This window comes from Alligator mississippiensis, chromosome 3, assembly GCF_030867095.1.
Source record: "Alligator mississippiensis isolate rAllMis1 chromosome 3, rAllMis1, whole genome shotgun sequence".
NCBI classification, from domain to species: Eukaryota; Metazoa; Chordata; order Crocodylia; family Alligatoridae; genus Alligator; species Alligator mississippiensis.
This window is the reverse complement of record NC_081826.1, coordinates 121,802,701-121,811,939: the sequence shown is the minus strand read 5'-3', so window position 1 is coordinate 121,811,939 and position 9,239 is coordinate 121,802,701. Positions and strand designations below refer to the sequence as shown.

General features: G+C 47.7%; 1 long non-coding RNA gene across 1 annotated transcript; it reads left to right on the top strand.

The window, feature by feature from the left end:
• The first annotated feature begins 1,474 nt into the window (after nt 1-1,474).
• On the top strand, nt 1,475-8,088 carry LOC132249367 (uncharacterized). Its single transcript, XR_009460836.1, has 2 exons — nt 1,475-1,885; nt 6,952-8,088. It is a non-coding gene; the product is annotated as an uncharacterized LOC132249367 (long non-coding RNA).
• The last annotated feature ends 1,151 nt before the right edge of the window (nt 8,089-9,239 follow it).

The following is a 9,239-nucleotide window of genomic DNA, read 5'->3' as shown; positions in this document are numbered from 1 at the left end:
AGAAGAGTATGTGCACAACAACACCTGTTGTGTCTATGTCAATCAAAACATGCGAATAGAAACCGACATTCGCAAAATTCAAAATCAGTTAAGAGTCCTACATCAAGTGGCCTCAAAAAATTACCAACTGGGGTCTAGAAGAAATGTGGTCTTGGCTAACCTCCTGGCTCCCAGATTTCGAGGCGCTTGGCAAGAAAATCCTGTATGGAATATTGTTTGTCTTGATAGTTCTGACAATGTTTTGTGTCTTAGTGCAACTGATCCTCTGCTGCGTGAAAGCCAGCAGGAGAAGCTTTAGCAAAGCAAGAAAACATATGGCAGAGTCTAGAATAATGGTGTTACAAAAGTGTGAGGAGATTGAAAGAAAACTTTTGGGGATGGGAGTAGAAGCTTCTACTTTAGAAAAATAAAGAAGCAGAGAGCTGATGGAAGAAGTAGAACACTTGGGAGAGTGGGAGATGGTGGAGAACAAGTAAAAGAAGAAAGAGTGGAATGTCAGAGCTTCAGAAGACCTGAGATGGAGAGATGAATAGAAATCAGCATAAAGGGAGAAGCAGAGAATTGAAGGAGAAAGGGCTAAGGGACCAAAGCAACATGGGAAGAAGATAGAAGAAAACAATAGCTGGTAAAAATGCAGGTGTGGAAAGAGGGAAGATGGTGTGGAATCAGAAAAAAAATAAATGCCTTAAACTTTGATCATACGAGTTATAAGATGACATAACCGCTTTGTGGGGAATTGCTGGCTCTGTATAGTAGAACAGATAAGGGAAAGTGTTTGTTCTTTGTAACTCCTCTGCAACTGCTTCGCTCACCGCGGCCTTGAAGATAGCAGGGAAAAAAAAGTATGTACAACTCTGATTTCCAGGTGCAAGAAGGGAGTGTTCTCCCCCATTTTTTGCTTTGTGAACTAACCTCATCTTCCCCATGGTTCCCATCCTGATAACAGCAAAGAAGTAATGAGGTAGTGTTTGTACATGTTTTCCTAGCAAACTCCACTACATGATCACGTGAGTTGTAAGCGTCTATTAAAAAGTATATAAGCCTCCTGATTTTGCTCTTGGGGGGGAACCCCTCCCAAGTGCTTGGGAAATCCATGTCACTTTGGAGTCCCCCCTACAGCTGGAGTTTCATTTGAATAAAAGCTTCTGCTGACCTGACCCAAAAGTATGCTGCGTGTGTTTCCACGACAATGGGGAGAAAACAGAGAGACTATGGTGGTGATGAAGCACTCCTGGATTTTCACTGCATTTTAACCAGGGAACAGCTTTGTATGTTTTGAAAAAGTATTTTATCTAACCAAGGGCATAGAGTAGGTTGTTTAGGCTGGGGGAGATTGCTTGTTGCGTAGTTGCTGATTGCTGGCCTTGCTAGAAGGAAAAGCTGTATCAACAAAGTTCCGGAGCTGGAAGGGGGGTTACTTGGGGGGGAGCTGGAGGGGGGCTTTACTTGCTGGGCTTGCTATACATTTCATCACATCAGCAAGTTTAACCTGTTTCGTAGCTATATAAGGCAGACGCCCACTGGGGTGTGGGTGCTTGCTTTGCGAACGATTGCCAAGCACCACTTTCTGCGCAGAAATAAAGATTAAGTTGGATCCTTCACCCCGTGTGTTTATTGACACAAGCGCACCGGGCACGATCTCACTGATCTTTGGGGACAACAATTTCTGGCAACCCAGATGGGACACTAGCTGACTGCCTTGCCCGATCCACCTCTTCGGCTCCGGCAACAACTGTGGACGGCGCAAGGGCCAGGCGCCACCGACCTTATTCGTCGGAGGTCTGACCGTCTCCTGGTTGCCTGACGGAGTCGGGGAGGGGCACAACGGCGCAACGCTTGAAGGACCAACTTAATCAGGTGGGGCGAGGAAGGTTTCAACGGACTGGTGAGTACTTCTTTCCATATTTTGGGCAGGTTGGGAAAGAGACGGCTTTGAAAGTTCCGACCGTGTAGACGCCCTAGGCGAGTGAGATCGGGTGGCAGCCCCATGAACTCCCTTTAATCAGTTTGGTTCTGAGGCTGAGCGGCTGTCGCCTTCCGGTAGTTGGATAATGGGAAGTAACCAGTCTAAGATTCCACCCTGCAGTCCCTTAGGATGCATTTTGAAAAATTGGCCAAAGTTTGGAAGTGACCCTATGACAAAACAACAGATGATTTGGTATTGCAATACATGTTGGCCACAGTACCAACTTGCGGATGGTGCAGCCTGGCCAGAGAATGGGTCTTTGGATTATAACACAATCTTGCAGTTACAGTTGTTTTGTAGGCGCCAAGGGAAGTGGGATGAGATGCTTTATGTAGAGGCATATATGACTTTGTATAGGGATGAGGTTACACAAAAGTTGTGTGGGATATTTAGGGGAAGTGGGGTAATGGCTTTACGGGGGGTCACCACAGTATGTCCAAAGGAGCCGGAGGAGGAAGACGTGCAGTTGCTAATTGCTCCCATGGCTCCCCTGTCTCATCCTGTGAGCCATGCGTCATCACAGGGGACTTTCACTGCACCTGTAATGGCTTGTCAGGGACTCCCAGCTGGCTCGTCCAGTCCGTCGTCCCCCACCTCCCCTGCCAGCCTTGGGTTGCCGTCTCCAGGTCCGGCGGATGCGGGTGGTAGCAATCTGGTGGTAGAAGGGACTGTAGGAGATGGGGCGTTTAGCCCTGTGGCGAGTCGCTTACAATCAGGGGCCCAACCAGTAGTTCAGGCCCCTTTACGACAAGCGGTGGGTCCTGAGGGTGGACCAGTTTTTGTCCATGTGCCATTCAGCATGGCAGACTTGATAAATTGGAAACAGTCTGTGGGCCAATATCGCCAGAATCCGGAGGCAATGGCCCAGTTGTTCTCTACTATTTTCCTCACCCACCAACCAAACTGGATAGATATTCAGGCCTTACTAGCCGCTCTTCTGACTCCAGAAGAAAAGAGGTTTGTCTTAGAGAAAGCACGCACGATAGCACAGCAGCGTCACCCAGCCGGTGATGTAGATGAACTTTGCCCTAAGAAAAATCAAGACTGGGATCCCAACACCCGAGGGGGCCGGAAGGAGTTAGAGGTGTATCGGGAGTTTGTGCTGGCTGCTCTCCGGGAGGCTATCCCCAAGCAGAAAAATTTGTCTAAATTGTACGAAGTGCAGCAGGGTCCGAAAGAGGATCCATCCAGTTTTTATGGGAGGTTATGCGAGGCAGCCAGACAGTGGACGGATTTAGATCCGGAGCTGCCAGAAAATGCCAAGATGTTTAACACACTGTTTATAGGACAGCCAGCCCCAGATATTAGGAAAAAACTACAGAAGACTGAAGGAGCAGCTGGAATGAGCATCAGCCAAATGATTGAGATTGCTTATAAAGTATACTCCAACAGAGATCATGTTAAGGAGAAAAAGGAAGATAAGAGAATAAAGGCACAGGCGTCGTTACAAGCATCATTGTTGGCAGTGGCAATTGTAGATCAGAGGAGTCGGGGACGAGGCAGGGGAAGTAGAGGGCATAGAGGAGGCGTGGGCTATGCTCCGGGAGGCTACGGCCAGGGTCCCAGGCTGGGACCTAATCAGTGTGCTATTTGCAAGCAGGAAAGGCATTGGAAAAATGAGTGCCCCAAGAGGGAGAAGAAGAGACGAGAGGAGGAAGAAAGATTGTTGATGTTGGATGGTTCTGAGCAGGAGTGATGGGGACTGGGTGCTAACACTGAAGTAACCTCTGTCTCCCCCGACGAGCCCCTGGTTAAAATGCAAGTAGGGGGAGAACTTATTGACTTTCTAGTAGATAGTGGAGCCACGCATTCAGTTGTAAACAATTTTAAAGGACCCTTATCAAAAACCAAGATCTCCATAATTGGAGCCACCGGCCAGCGGACGTATCGTCCTTTTGTGCCACCCATGGAATGCAAATTGGGAGGCAAGAAAGTGTCTCATCAGGATCCTGTATATGCCTGAGTGCCCCATACCTTTGTTTGGGAGGGATTTGCTGTGCAAATTGCAGGCCCAATTGATCTTTTCGGAGGGGAAAATTACTATGAAGATACCAACTGAGGAAGCCTGGAAGGCTCAGGTGTGTCTCCTATTGCAGGAGGGGGAGGAAGGGAGAATTCCCCCAGAAGTAGAAGAAGCTGTAGTACCATGGGTATGGGCGGGAGAGAAGCCAGGAAGAGCCAAACTGGCCACCCCTGTAAGCATTTATTTAAAGCCAGGAATTACCCCGCCCAGGGTGCTACAATATCAATTGAAAATAGAAGGTTGGAAAGGCCTGGAACCATTGATAAAGAGATTCCTTAAATATGGTTTACTTCGGGAGTGTCAATCATCTTTCAATTCCCCCATTTTGCCTGTAAAAAAACCCCACGGTAATGAGTATCGTTTTGTGCAGGATCTCAGAGCTGTGAACAAGGTCACAGTGACCCTTCATCCGGTGGTGAAGGACCCTTATACTTTGCTGACTACTTTGTCTGCAGAGGAACAGAGGTTCACAGTCCTGGACCTGAAAGGTGCCTTCTTTTGCATCCCACTTGAAAGAGACAGCCAAGAGATTTTTGCATTCAAGTGGGAAGACCCGAGTACTAGGAGAAAAACCTAATTGTGCTGGACAGTTTTGCCTCAGGGTTTTAAGAACAGTCCCACTATTTTCAGCACTGCCTTAAGTACCGACCTTCAGAAGTGGGACAAAGGGACATCAGGAACCCTGTTACAGTATGTGGACGATTTGTTAATTGCACCAAAAACGAGGGAAGAGTGCCACCTGCTGACCGTAAGTTTACTAAACTTCCTGGGACAGGTTGGATACCGAGTATCTCGAAAGAAAGCCCAGATAACAGAAAAAAAGGTACGATATTTGGGATTTGACATCTCACAAGGCCAGAGGATGTTGGGCCCTGAAAGAAAAGAGGCCATCTGTCGGATGGCAGTCCCAAAGACCAAGAGACAGTTGCGAGGCTTTTTAGGTATGGCAGGATTCTGCCGGATCTGGATCCCCAATTTTGGACTAATAGCCAAGGCTCTTTATGAGGCCACTACTGGTAGTGAGGGAGATTTGCAATGGACGGCAGAATGCCGAAAGAGCTTTGACACTATCAAACAGGCCCTTATGACAGCGCTGGCCCTGGGCCTACCCGATCTGAGTAAACCATTTCAACTTTATGTACATGAACACCAAGGAGTAGCATCAGGAGTGCTGACCCAGTACTTAGGTAGCTGGAAAAGAGCAGTGGCCTACTTCTCCAAACAATTGGATCCCACTAGTTTGGGATGGCTGGCCTGCCTGCGAGCAGTGGCAGCTATCGTTATGCTGGTAAAGGAATCTAAGAAACTTACTTTAGGACAACCGATGACTGTGTATACCCCACATTCAGTGCTGACGGTGATGAATGCAAAGGGGGGAACCTGGCTTTCCCCTGGACGAATGGCTAAGTACCAGGTGACTGTCCTGGATCAAGGAGACATCCAGTTGCAAACCTCTAGTACCCTGAACCCAGCTACGTTGATGCCATTGGAACAGGACGAAGGATTACAGCATGATTGCATTGAAACTATTGAGAGTGTGTATGCTAGCCGGCTGGATCTTAAAGATGCCCCACTACCTAATGCAGACCTTGAATTCTACACAGATGGAAGCAGCTTCATGGACAATGGAACCCGAAAGGCGGGATACGCCGTGGTTACATCATGGGATACCATGGAAGCAAAGGCCTTGCCTCCAAATACCTCTGCACAGAGAGCTGAGCTTATTGCACTGACCCGAGCTCTCCATTTGGCAAAAGAAAAGATAGCCACTATATACACGGATTTGAAGTACGCCTTTGGAGTCTTACACGCCCACGGAGCTATATGGAAAGAGAGAGGACTCTTAACGACAAGTAAAAGCCCAGTAAAGCATGGAACAGAGATCCTGAAATTACTTGAAGCCATGATGGAACCACTAGAGGTAGCTGTGGTGCACTGTAAGGCCCATCAAAAGGGAGATGCTGACGTTATTAAAGGAAATCGACGAGCAGATGCTGCGGCGAAGAAGGCAGCTAGAGGACAAGTTCAAGAGACTCAAATGTTGGCATTAATGCCTCAGGTAGTGTTACCTGAGGAACCTCCCAAATATACTGAAAAAGAGAACCAACTCGTAGAGAAATTGGGAAGCAAAGAACAACAAGATGGATGGTGGGTTTTGCCTGAAGGACAAGTCCTGATGCCAAAACTGATTCTTAGCAAAGTGCTCCAAGAGTACCACCAGAGCACCCATATGGGAGCTGACGCCATGACCCAAGGTCTCCAAAGAATTGCAGTGGGACCTAAGATAAGAAAAACAGCAGAACAGATAGTGCGTAGATGCCCTGTCTGTTGTGCCAACAATCCTAAGATTTCCCCCAAACCTCCGCCAGGAGCAGGAAGGCAAGGACTATTAGCAGGAGAATGTTGGCAGATAGATTTCTCTGAAGTTCCCAGGAAGGGACACTACAAATACCTGTTAGTGCTCGTGGACACTGACTGGATGGACTGAGGCCTTCCCGTGCCAAACCAACCAAGCAAAAGAAGTGGTCCGGGTGATGCTAAAAGAAATGATTCCACGATTCGGAATCCCAGAGGGATTAGCCTCGGATCGAGGGCCACACTTTGTGTCAGAAGTGACCCAGGCAGTTTCCCGGGCTCTGAGGATACAATGGGACCTTCACACAGCATGGAGACCGCAGTCAAGTGGACAGGTGGAACGAATGAATCAGACTCTAAAAAGACAGCTGGCTAAACTTTGCCAGGAAACTCAGTTGAAATGGCCCAAAGCTCTGCCTCTTGCCTTGCTTAGAGTGCGCATAGCCCCAAGAGCTAAATTGGGAGTTAGTCCATTTGAATTAATGTATGGCAAGCCATATCCTAAGAATCCAGTGGTGACGCATGGGAGTCAAATGCATGTAAAAGGGGAAGGTTGGGTAAAAGATTATTTGTATTCTTTGTCTGCTGTATTGTTTTCTCTCCACAGGTATGTCCAGGAATGACTTCCACTCCCTCTAGATACACCAGTCCACAAGTTCCAGATCGGAGACGAAGTGCTGGTCCGGACGTGGAAAGACGAGCCGCTTCAGCCCAGGTGGAAGGGACTGTATCCTGTGATTCTCACCACTCACGCTGCAGTAAAAGTTCAGGGGGTAAAGCTGTGGATACACTACACCCGGGTGAAGGCCGCACCAGAAGTACCACCGGCAGGAGAAGTGGCTGAGAGTGTCGCACCAGAAGCCGACATAAACGGACACCGTTGGACAGCAGAGCCAGTAGAAGGACTTAAATTTCTGTTTAAACGTCAACCATGTGGAAAGTAGTTCTTTGCATAGGTGTAATGTTTCTAGAGTCTAAGGGGTTGGTGCATCAAAGGTTCAATAAGCATCAAAATGTGTGGGTTCATTTGGCAAAGGACGTATTAAATGTCACTCATTTTTGTTTGGCAGGTGGAATATCAGTTGATGATATTTTCACGTCATGCCTTATAGGGGTGCCCATTCCAATGGAAGCACTCCGGAATCAGACTTGGTTCGCATCTGGGGGAATAGGAGGTCCAATCAATTACACTAACAACTCCATGGGGGGAACCATTACCACAGAAAGAAACGCTAGTACCTTTGAAATAGATTTGTTGACAGTCACCTCCCCTGGTAACACCAGCTGTGCCAATTTTGTGAACTGTACCCAAGCTTGCAAAAGCCTAACCAAAGAAACGAAAATTTTCAATTGCTCAGACATGACTAATGTATCATGCAACTACGTTCATGTTATATTACCCCGGGGGTGGTTCCTCCTTTGTGGGAAGACTGCCTATTCATATATCCCAGCCAATGCCACAGGAGGCCCTTGTGCTCTAGGCCGGTTGACTGTCTGGCTACCAGGTATGCCTCTAGTAAGCGTCACCGGAGAGGTTCGAAGGTGCTAGATGAATCCTGTGATAGTGACATAAACCTCCTGAGTGAGGCCAAGGTAGTGTCCTTAGAAGTTTTCCTAGTAGGGGTGCCAGGCCTAGTAGTGGACGCTGAAAGGCAGCTTGGTAAGGTGGCCTGTGCCCTGGCAAAGGGCCTAAATACAACTTCACAGGCCCTAGCTGCCCTCAATATTGAAATGAAAGAACTAAGAGGAGCTACTCTGCAAAATAGAGCAGCCATAGATTACCTGTTGCTGAGGCATAACCACGGATGTGAAGAGTTCGAGGGAATGTGTTGTTTTAATTTGACAAATAACTCCGAGTTGATAGAGTCAAAAGTGCAGAAGTTAAAAAAGGTTCTGTCCCACATTAAGCAAGGGGAAGGGTTTGACTTCTCATGGCTTACTTCTTGGCTTCCTAACTTTTCATGGCTTAAGCAAATTTTCCTATTAATTGTGGCAAGTATGTGTATTTTCTTGATAATCTGTTGTGGGATACAGTGTGCGCCAATGTGTTGTGAGGTACTCAAGAAATCAATTTCTTCCCCCGTTCACCGCGTGATGTTTGTAAAATCATCAGTTACAAACCCGATCCAAAATAATCGGGAGGAAGCGAAGAGATTTCTGGAGATGAGAAAGATAGTCGAGGACTATGGGCTTTTTCAATAAAGGCCATAGCCTCGAAGGGGAGATTTGATGAAGCACCCCTGGACTTTCACTGCATTTTAACCAGGGAACAGCTTTGTATGTTTTGAAAAAGTATTTTATCTAACCAAGGGCATAGAGTAGGTTGTTTAGGCTGGGGGAGATTGCTTGTTGCGTAGTTGCTGATTGCTGGCCTCGCTAGAAGGAAAAGCTGTATCAACAAAGTTCCGGAGCTGGAAGGGGGGTTACTTGGGGGGGAGCTGGAGGGGGGCGTTACTTGCTGGGCTTGCTATACATTTCATCACATCAGCAAGTTTAACCTGTTACGTAGCTATATAAGGCAGACGCCCACTGGGGTGTGGGTGCTTGCTTTGCGAACGATTGCCAAGCACCACTTTCTGCGCAGAAATAAAGATTAAGTTGGATCCTTCACCCCTGTGTGTTTATTGACACAAGTGCACTGGGCACGAACTCACTGTCCTTTGGGGACAACAGTGGGGACCCATTGCTCTGGGTGGAGGTAGTCCTAATCGATAAACAGGCACAAGGGAATACATATGTGGCCAGATATGCCTCTATGGAAAACATATTGTGCCCGCCTCTGCTCGATTAGGTGCTCTCGTGCGGCCTTAGCCCGTACTGTTGATTGCACCTGTGCTGGACTTGCGGGTGGACCCCAAAGACTACCCCAGCTGACGTCAGGGGCTCCCCTTGACT